Below are 10,407 nucleotides of genomic sequence, written 5' to 3'. Positions count from 1 at the left end.
ACAGGCTGCAGATCTATATACCTCCCCTGAGGGGGCGGAGCTCACAAGTGCATCAACATAATACAGTAGAATGTAATGCAATACAATGGTGAATGGTAGTAGTAATACATTCACCACATTCAACCGCTGTTAAAAAATTGAAGTCCAGCGAGGGTGAAGTGAGCTCACAGATCGAGTCTGTCCAGTGTCTTCATCATTCGCTGCGATCGTCTGAGCTCTGGCTTCGCTGCGGCCATGGGTGTTGAACTCGTTGCTGCGGGCACGGATGTTGGGTGTTGGGCTCGTTGACTCCGGGAGTGTGTCGTCTGGAGCTTCATCACTGTAGGTCGGCAATGGGGAGAGGGTGGGGTGTAGGCCATGTACGGGCAGGGCGGTGTTCGGTGTAGGGTGGGGGGGGGGGGGGTAGGTGATGGTCGCAGGGGAACCGGCGGGTGCCAGATCCCGGAGGGAGACTGTATCTTGTCAGCCGTCGTGGTGCGCCACGTAGGCATACTGATGGTTGGCGTGAAGGAGCTGGACCCTATCGACCAGGGGGTCAGATTTATGGCTCCTCACGTGCTTTTGGAGGAGGACAGGCCCCGGCGTTGTCAGCCAGGACGGATGCGCGACCCCGGAAGTGGATTTCCTGGGGAAGACAAACGGGCGGTCATGAGGGGTCTCGTTCGTGGCTGTGCAGAGGAGCAACCTAATTGAGTGGAGCGCGTCGGGGAGGTCCTCCTGCCAGCGGGAAACTGGGAGACTTCTAGACCGTAGGGCCAGAAGGATGGCCTCCCATACCGTTGCGTTCTCCCTCTCCACCTGTCCGTTTCCCCAGGGGTTGTAACTGGTAGGCCTGCTCGAGGCAATGCCCTTACTGAGCAGATACTGACGCAGTTCGTCGCTCATAAACGAGGAGCCCCAGTCACCGTGGACGTAAATGGGGAAACCGAACAGGGTGAAAATTCTAGGTAGGGCCTTAATGACAGTGGCCACGGTCATGTCGGGATATGGGATGGCAAAGGGGAAGCGGGAATACTCGTCAACGACGTTAAGAAAATACACGTTGCAGTCAGTGGAGGGGAAGGGCCCTTTGAAATTGACGCTGAGGAGTTCAAAGGGGTGGGATGCCTTCCCCAGGTGGGCCTTGTCTGGCCGATAGAAGTGCGCTTGCACTCCGCGCAGACTTGGCAGTCCTTGGTCATGGCCCTGACCTCCTCGGCGGAGTAGGGCAGGTTGCGGGCTTTGATGAAGTGGAAAAGCCGGGTGATCCCCGGGTGACAGAGGTCATTGTGGATGGCCTGTAGTCGGTCACCTTGCGCGCTGGCGCACGTGCCGCGGGACAGGGCATCTGGGGCCTCGGTGAGCTTCCCCGGACGATACACAATATCGTAATTATAGGTGGAGAGTTCGATTCTCCACCTCAAAATTTTATCATTCTTGATCTTGCCCCGCTGTGTGTTGTTGAACATAAAGGCAACCGACCGTTGGTCAGTGAGGAGAGTGAACCTCCTACCAGCCAGGTAGTGCCTCCAATGCCGCACAGCTTCCACAATGGCTTGAGCTTCTTTTTCGACCAATGAGTGTCGAATCTCGGAGGCGTAGCGGCCAGGGCGACATCTGACGCGTCGCTCTCCAACTGGAAGGGGATGGACTCGTCCACCGCATGCATCGCGGCCTTGGTAATGTCTGCCTTGATGCGGCTGATGGCCAGGCGGGCCTCAGTCGTCAGAGGGAAGATGGTGGCTTTGATAAGTGGGCGGGCTTTGTCCGCAGAGTTGGGGACCCACTGGGCATAGTATGAAAAGAACTCGCGTCATCTTTTCAGGGCCATGAGGCAGTGGAGGAGGGGGAGTTGCAGGAGGGGGCACATGCGGTCGGGGTCGGGCACTGGGACTCCGTTTTCCACGACAGAGCCAAGGATGGCTAGTCAGGTTGTGCGGAAAACGCATTTCTCCTTGTTGTAGGTGAGATTGAGGGCTTGGGCGGTTTGGAGGAACGTCTGAAGGTTAGCATCGTGGTCCTGCTGATCATGGCCGCAGATGGTGACGTTATCCAAGTACGGAAACGTGGCTCGCAGCCCATACTGGTCCACCATTCGGTCCATCATTCTTTGGAAGACCGAGACCCCGTTGGTGACGCCGAAGGGAACCCTGAGGGAGTGGAAGAGGCAGCCGTCTGCCTCAAAGGTAGTGTAGTGGCGGTCTTCCGGCCGGATTGGGAGCTGGTGGTATGTGGACTTCAGATCTACCATGGAGAAAACCCGGTAGTGTGCAGTCTGATTAACCACATCCGCTATGCGGGGAAGGGGGTACGCATCGAGCTGCGTGTACCGATTTATGGTTTGACTGTAGTCTACAACCATCCGGTTCTTTTCCCCGGTCCTGATGACCACCACTTGTGCTCTCCATGGGCTATTACTGGCCTCGATGATCCCCTCCCTCAGGAGCCGCTGGACCTCTGACTTGATAAAAGTCCTGTCCTGGACACTGTACTGCCTGCTCCTGGTGGCGACAGTGAGGTTCGCGAAGAGTGAGGGAGGGGTGACCTTAAGGGTCACGAGGCTACATCCGGTGAGAGGGGGTAGGGGCCCGCCAAACTTCAGGGTCAGGCACCTGAGGTCACACTTGAAGTCCAGTCCTAACAGGAGAGGAGCGCAGAGATGGGGGAGGACATATAGTTTAAAATTAGCGTACTCGGCACCCTGTATCGTAAGGTTTGCGACACAGTACACCCGGATCTGCACTGAATGTGATCCGGAAGCAAGGGAGATTGTTTGGGATGCGGGGGAAATCTGGAGAGAAAGGCGCCTTACCGTGACTGGGTGTATGAAGCTCAGCGTGCTCCCAGAGTCAAACAGACAGGGCGTTTCGTGCCCATTGACCCGGACGGTCATCATCGAGTTCCTGAGGTGCTTGGGCTGTGACTGGTCGAGGGTGACAGTGCCGAGCTGCGGGTAGCCGGTGTGGTCAGAGGTAGCAGAGTGGTCCCAAGATGGTCAGTCGCATGTGTCGGGCGCGTTGAAGATGGCGGCCAAGATGGCGGCCCCTGTCGGTCGCATGTGTCGGGCGGTGTTGAAGATGGCAGCCAAGGTGGCGGCCCCCATGAGTCGCACATGGCGGGCTGGGTTGAAGATGGCGGCCAAGATGGCGGCCCCCATGAGTCGCACATGTCGGGTAGGATTAAAGATGGCGGCCCCCACGGGTAGCACGAGGCGGGTGACGCGTCAAAAGGGGATGGTACCGGCTGGTACGCAGCCACGCTGCAGGGTCTGCGGCCCTGTGAGTCTGTGAGCCGGGCCTGCGATTTAGGAGCTTTGGATCTGGCCAGGCAGACTTTGGCAAAGTGTCCCTTCTTGCCGCAGTCGCTACTGGTCACGTTCCGAGCCTGGCAGCGCTGCCTGAGGTGCTGGTTCTGGTCACAGAAATAGCAGGGCAGCGCACCGAGTTGGGCGGGCAGCCGCGCGGCAAAGGCCTGGGACACCCTCTGGTCAGGTGTCCACAAGGGAATCGTGTGGTCGGAGGGGAAAGCATTGAGGCACTGGAAAGCGACTTCTAAGGAGGTGGATAGTTTTACCGTCTCTTGTAGGTCGAGGGTGCCCTTTTTGAGCAGGCGCTGTCTGACATAGTTGGACTGGACTCCAGCCACATAGGTGTCCCGGATGGCGAGTTCCATATGCTGCAGTTTCGAGCGAGTACCCTTAGGGCGCATAGGTATTCCTCCAGCGATTCCCCGCGGCATTAACGACGAGTGGTGAGGAGATGCCGTGCGAACACTTCATTCACTGGCCTGGCGTCTGCGTACGTGATCGCTTCCTCGATAAATATGGAGATTCGGTGGCTCACCTGGGCGTGGAGGAGACTCAGTTTCTGTGCCTCTGTGACGGTGGGCGAGGAGGAGGCGGTGAGGTCGGCCTCAAAAAAGTGGAGCCAGTGCAAAAAGATTCCTTTGGCTTCAGCTGCCTGTGGATCGAGTTCCAGTCGATCAGGTTTGAGGGCTGCTTCCATAGCGATATTTTAGCTGATTAAATTGATGCGACCATCAATTCACACGAGACTCAGTGTTGAAGTGAACAGTGGTTTTAATCAGCTAGATCTGTGCCTGCCTGCGACTGCTCTGTACTGAGTGCCACCTACAGGCTGCAGATCTATATGCCTCCCCTGAGGGGGCGGAGCCATAGGCGGAGTCCACAAGGGCATCAACATAATACAATACAATGTAATGCAATACAATGGTGAATGGTAGCAGTAATACATTCACCACATGAATAAAAGCCAGTCATGATACACAGCTTCTGATACTTCTAAAATAGTGCACTGCTGTGGTTTGAAACATAAATAATGATCAAAAAAATTCATAAGAACATAAGAACTAGGAACAGGAGTAGGCCATCTGGCCCCTCGAGCCTGCCCCGCCATTTAATGAGATCATGGCTGATCTTTGTGGACTCAGCTCCACTCTCCGGCCTGTACACCATATCCCCGAATCCCTTTATTCTTTAGAAAGGTATCTATCTTTTTCTTAAAAACGTTTAAAGAAGGAGCCTCAACTGCTTCACTGGGCAAGGAATTCCAGAGATTCACAACCCTTTGGGTGAAGAAGTTCCTCCTACACCCCGTCCTAAATCTACTTCCCCTTATTTTGAGGCTATGCCCCCTAGTTCTGCTTTCCCCGACCTGTGGAAACAACCTGCCCGCATCTATCCTATCTATTCCCTTCATAATTTTATATGTTTCAATAAGATTCCCCAGCATCCTTCTAAACTCCAATGAGTACAGTCCCAGTCTACTCAACCTCTCGTCATAATCTAATCCCCTCAACTCTGGGATCAACCTAGTGAATCCCCTCTGCACTCCCTCCAGTGCCAATATATCCTTTCTCAAGTAAAGAGACCAAAACTGAACACAATACTCCAGATGCGGCCTCACCAACACCCTATACAATTGCAGCGTAACCTCCCTAGTCTTGAACTCCATCCCTCTAGCAATGAAAGACAAAACTCGATTAGCCTTCTTAATCACCGGTTGCACCTGCACATGAACCTTTTGCGACTCGTGCACCAGCACACCCAGGTCCCTCTGCACAGTAGCATGTTTTAACATCTTACCGTTTAAATAATAATCCATTCTGCTGTTATTCCTCCCAAAATGGATAGCCTCACACTTGGCAACATTGAATTCCATCTGCCAGACCCTAGCCCATTCACCTGATCTATCCAAATCCTTCTGTAGACTTCCGGTATCCTCTGCCCTTTTTGCTTTACCACTCATCTTAGTGTCATCTGCAAACTTTGACACATTGCACTTGGTCCCCAACTCCAAATCGTCTATGTAAATTGTGAACAACTGCGGGCCCAACACTGATCCTTGAGGGACCCCACTAGTTACAGGTTGCCAACCAGAGAAACACCCATTTATCTCTGCTTTCTGTTAGTTAACCAATCCTCCACCCATGCTACCACTTTACCCTCAATGTCATGCATCTTTAGATTATGCAGCAACCTTTTGTGTGGCACCTTGTCAAAAGCTTTCTGGAAATCCAGGTACACCACATCCATTGGCTCCCCATTATCTACTGCACTGGTAATGTCCTCAAAGAATTCTACCAAATTAGTCAGACACGACCTACCCTTTGTGAACCCATGCTGCGTCTGCCCAATGGGACAATTTCCCTCCAGGTGCCCCGCTATTTCCTCCTTAATGATAGACTCCAGCATTTTCCCTACAACCGAAGTTAAGCTTACCGGCCTATAATTACCCGCTTTCTGCCGACCTCCTTTTTTAAACAGTGGTGTCACGTTTGCTACTTTCCAATCCTCTGGGACCACCCCAGAGTCTAGTGAATTTTGATAAATTATCACTAGTGCGTTTACAATTTCCCTAGCCATCTCTTTTAACACTCTGGGATGCATCTACCTTTAGCCCCATTAGCTTGCCCAATACTGCCTCCTTAGTGATTACAATCATCTCAAGGTCCTCACCTATCATATCTTTATTTCCATCAGTCACTGGCATGTTATTTGTGTCCTCCACTGTGAAGACTGACCCAAAAAACTTGTTCAGCTCCTCAGCCATTTCCCCGTCTCCTATTATTAAATCTCCCTTCTCATCTTCCAAGGACCAATATTTACTAAGTCACTCTTTTTTGTCTTATATATTTGTAGAAGCTTTTACTATCTGCTTTTATGTTCTGAGCCAGTTTACTTTCATAGTCTACCTTATTCTTCTTTATGGCTTTTTTAGTAGCTTTCTGTTGTCCCCTAAAGACTTCCCAGTCCTCTAGTCTCTCACTAATTTTTGCCACTTTGTATGTTTTTTCCTTCAATTTGATACTCTCTCACCTCCTTAGATATCCACGGTCGATTTTTCCCCTTTCTACCGTCTTTCTTTTTTGTCGGTATGAACCTTTCCTGAACACTGTGAAAGATCGCTTGGAAGATTCTCCACTATTCCTCAACTGCTTCACCATGAAGTCTTTGCTCCCAGTCTACCTTAGCTAGTTCTTCTCTCATCCCATTTTAATCGCCTTTGTTTAAGCACAAAATACTAGTGTTTGATTTTACCTTGTCATCCTCCAACTGTATTTTAAATTCCACCATATTGTGGTTGCTCCTTCCAAGAGGATCCCGAACTATGAGATCATTAATCAATCCTGCCTCATTACACAGGACCAGATCTAGGACTGCTTGTACCCTTGTAGGTTCCATTACATACTGTTCCAGGAAATTATCCCGGGCACATTCTATAAACTCCTCCTCAAGGCTGCCTTTACCAACCTGGTTAAACCAATCGATATGCAGATTAAAATCTCCCATGATAACCGCATCATGCAGATGTTAACATGAGACAACGTGTCTAAGACAGTATTATGAAAATGAATTTCACAGTGAATTTCACAGTAATGTCACTACAACCTGTTCATAATACAAGTTAATTTCTATTTAAAATCAAAGTCTGCATTTAAATGTAATTCTTCTGTGGTTTATAAACAGAGGGTGCAATTCAGCAGACTAAAGTCCACTGAATGGCACGTTAAGCGGGGTATTTCTAGGAACTTGCAGCATCGAGAAAGGACCCCGCTATTTAACCAGCACTTGCATTTGTTTTAGCCTTGGAGCGATTCTCTCTGCCGAGGAAATGCTTGAGTGTTTTCCTGCTGGTGAGCTCAAACGCAGGAAAGCCTGTAATCTGTAATCCTTAGACAACAGCTTCCGAACCGACGGCCACTAGAAGGACAAGGGTGGCAAATACATGGCAACATCACCACCTGCAAGTTCCTCTTCAAGCTACTCGCCATCTGACTTGGAAAGATGTTGTCGTTCCTTCACTATCCCTGGGTCAAAATCCTGGAACTCGCTCCTTATCAGAACTGTGGGTGTATCTACACGACATGGATTGTAGTGTTTCAAAGTGGCAAGTCACCACCACCTTCTCAAGGGCAATTAACTTTGGGCAATAAATACTGGCCTCGTCAGTGATGCCCAAACCCCATGAATGAATTTTTTATAGTTCATCGCGTACCCACTAGAAGTTATTTTTACAAATCACCAAGGCTGGTTGACATAACTTGCTGAGTTCAGTTAGTCACACCCAAGCTTCCCTCACTATTCTTCACCCTGTCTTTGTCCACTTGAGAACATTTGAGCACCAGGTTCCATTGCTATTTCCTCTAGTGATTTATATCCCAGTCGATAAGACTGAAACAATACTTGTGGCCGATAAATGGAGTGAGTAAATAGAATCCCTAAAGTGCAGGAGGAGGCTATTTGGTTCATCAAGTCTGCATCCAGAGGAAACCCACGCAGACATGGGGAGAACGCGCAAACTCTATACAGTCACCGAAGGCCGGAATTGAACCCGACTCACTGGAGCTGTGAGGCATCAGTGCTAACCACTGTGCCACTGTGCTACATGAGTTGGGCAGGGCAATGCCTTTTGATTGGACCAACTTGATTATCAATGGGAATATGAGGAAGCAGGAATGCGGAATCATGAGCACGTTGTTGGAAAAATAGAATGGAAAAAATGTAAGTGGAAGAGAACTTTATGAGGCTAAAACTTTAATTAAGCTCACTAGCAGGGACAGGAACCACGATGCACTATTACCCAGTGGCCATTCAAGTTGAGACAGACAGAACAAAAATTTTGGATTGTCTATTCAATGATATAATTGCAGTTTGCAGCTCAGTGTGAAACACGAAGCTGACTGGATGGATGCTCACCAGGAGACCCCGGCGTATGCATGACTAACACAACCTTCAGCTATCCTGCACTTCATAGAATCCTAGAATTATAGAATTTACAGTGCAGAAGGAGGCCATTCGGCCCATCGAGTCTACGCCAGTCATTGAAAGAGCACCCTACTTAGGTCCATGCCCCCAACCTATCCCCATAACCCAGTAACCTCACCTAACCTTTTTGGACACTGAGAGACAATTTATCATGGCCAATCCACCCAGCCTATATATCTTTGGACTGTGGGAGGAAACAGGAGCACCCAGAGGAAACCCACGCAGACACGGGGAGAAAGTGTAAACTCCACACAGACAGTCGCCCAAGGCCTGAATTGAACCCGGGTTCCTAGAACTGTGAGGCTGCAGTGCTAACCACTGTGCCACCGTGCCCCCCTATTCTGCTTTTCTTAAAGGCAGCCTGTCTTCTTAAAAGGGAGGTATAGCATTAGCTACAGTTTCTGGTGGAACACTCAAAAAGTCTTTGATGGAAGCAGGAAGACTTCAAATGGATAAACAGGCCAAAGTCAGGATCCACAAGTTCTCTATGTAGCGCTGGAGGCCTTAGTCCAGGTGGTCGACATGAGAAGAGAGGCCATGTTTCCACAGGCAACCTGGAGGTTGTCAAAGCATAAGCTGTGATAGGAATGGGAGCAAATTGGCCAGGGAGCTGCATTGCTGGCCCACATTGTTTATAGACATCTAGCTATGACTGACAGCTCTTGGGCCACATCAAAGCTGTGTTCTTACGCACTTGCATTTTTAAATGTCAGTTAAACGTTTACTGCTAACAAAAAGACAAAGGTTAAAATTACATTTTTATAAGTTCCAATTACGTTTTTTGAAACTTTTGGCGTAGTCCTTGTTGCAGTTGTACTGCAGCTGGTCCAAAACCGAAAGCTTTGTGATGATGTTACAGATTTTTTCAGACGTTGGTCCCAGCACTTTGCTGTCAAATCACACAATGGGTTGGATTTCACAGCAGGGGTGATGGTTATTCATCTATGCACCCAACCGTTCCCCCCTCCTCTCCACCCCATCCATTGCAAGAGACGGCAGGCAGCCGAAATCATAGATCATAGAATTTACAGAAATACATAGAAATGTCTGAAAGAAGCCCACACCACAGCATAACGCAGCACTAGTGGGCTAAATGACCCTCAATAGGAGAAGGTCTTGCCCTTGAGACCTGCCAGCCAATATGCTTTTCTTTAATGCAAAATGTTGACTGAACAAACTGATTGGATTTGGCTAGTCTGGTTGCAATGAGATAGTGCAATACCAGGTTTCCAAGCAGGAGTCTCTGTAATGGGGACTTCCAGGAAGGGGTCTCTTGAATGGGGAGGGAGGGAGGCATTGGGAAAGGTTTGCATGGATGGCCCTGCAATAGACTTTGGGGGCAGCTCCCTTAAAGCCTTGGTCCACTGCGAAGTCCACCGCGTCTGGGCAACGCTGGGAAATACTAATTCCCATCCAAGTGAATCCCGTCCCAGAGGACTGGAGATTCATGTGGACTAAGAGAATCCAGTGGCCAGCCTTTATATGGATCAATTTGACCCACTGACGTGGGGCATGAAACCTGATGCCACTGCCAGGGGGGACCGGAGCATCGGAACGCCAATCCCGTTTTTTGCCAAATGCTGGATTCTCCGCCACATTGGGAACATCACTATTGGTGGTTGGCAGGTGGAGAATCCAGCCCCTTGATGGAATGATTACTCAGTACCAGCAACAAATTACTTATTGTTTAAGTGATAGAAATCAAAATGTTTAATTGTATAACTAACTTTTATCCTGCAAAATACTAGTGTTACAGAAATGTGCAATTGTTTTAAATGAGGCTTTAACCTCAGGAGCACAAAGCTAGAAAATCCCTGTATTGAAACATCTAATAGGCACATATTCTTTAATACATTACTTAATTACTTATTTTGTCATTGTACCTTGAAGAAATGGGTGTTTATCAGTGATGTCAGAGTGTGGGTGGAGCTGGGCTGTCAGCTTTTTACTTTTGTTTTAGGATGTTTGCTGCAGGGTGTGTTTTAGTTTTGTTTTCAGTGTTGGAGCTGAAGCCAGACAGAGTAGGTGTATTGTTGATCTCTCTGCCATGAAAAGACTATCTCTTGATCATTTGGTGAATTCAAAATTATAAATGTTTTCAGTAGTGAATGTAAACCTGATGTGCTTCTGTTAAAAGGTGT

The 10,407-nt window shown here is 49.2% G+C and overlaps 1 protein-coding gene across 3 annotated transcripts in view; it reads right to left on the bottom strand.

Moving 5' to 3' along the window:
- The window catches only part of scube1 (signal peptide, CUB domain, EGF-like 1), a 406,877-nt gene that overhangs the window by 344,974 nt on the left and 51,496 nt on the right, over positions 1 to 10,407 (bottom strand). The gene's annotated exons all lie outside the window — the stretch shown is intronic.

Source organism: Scyliorhinus torazame, chromosome 19 (assembly GCF_047496885.1).
Source record: "Scyliorhinus torazame isolate Kashiwa2021f chromosome 19, sScyTor2.1, whole genome shotgun sequence".
Lineage (NCBI taxonomy): Eukaryota > Metazoa > Chordata > Chondrichthyes > Carcharhiniformes > Scyliorhinidae > Scyliorhinus > Scyliorhinus torazame.
This window is presented reverse-complemented; position numbering and strand designations above follow the sequence as displayed.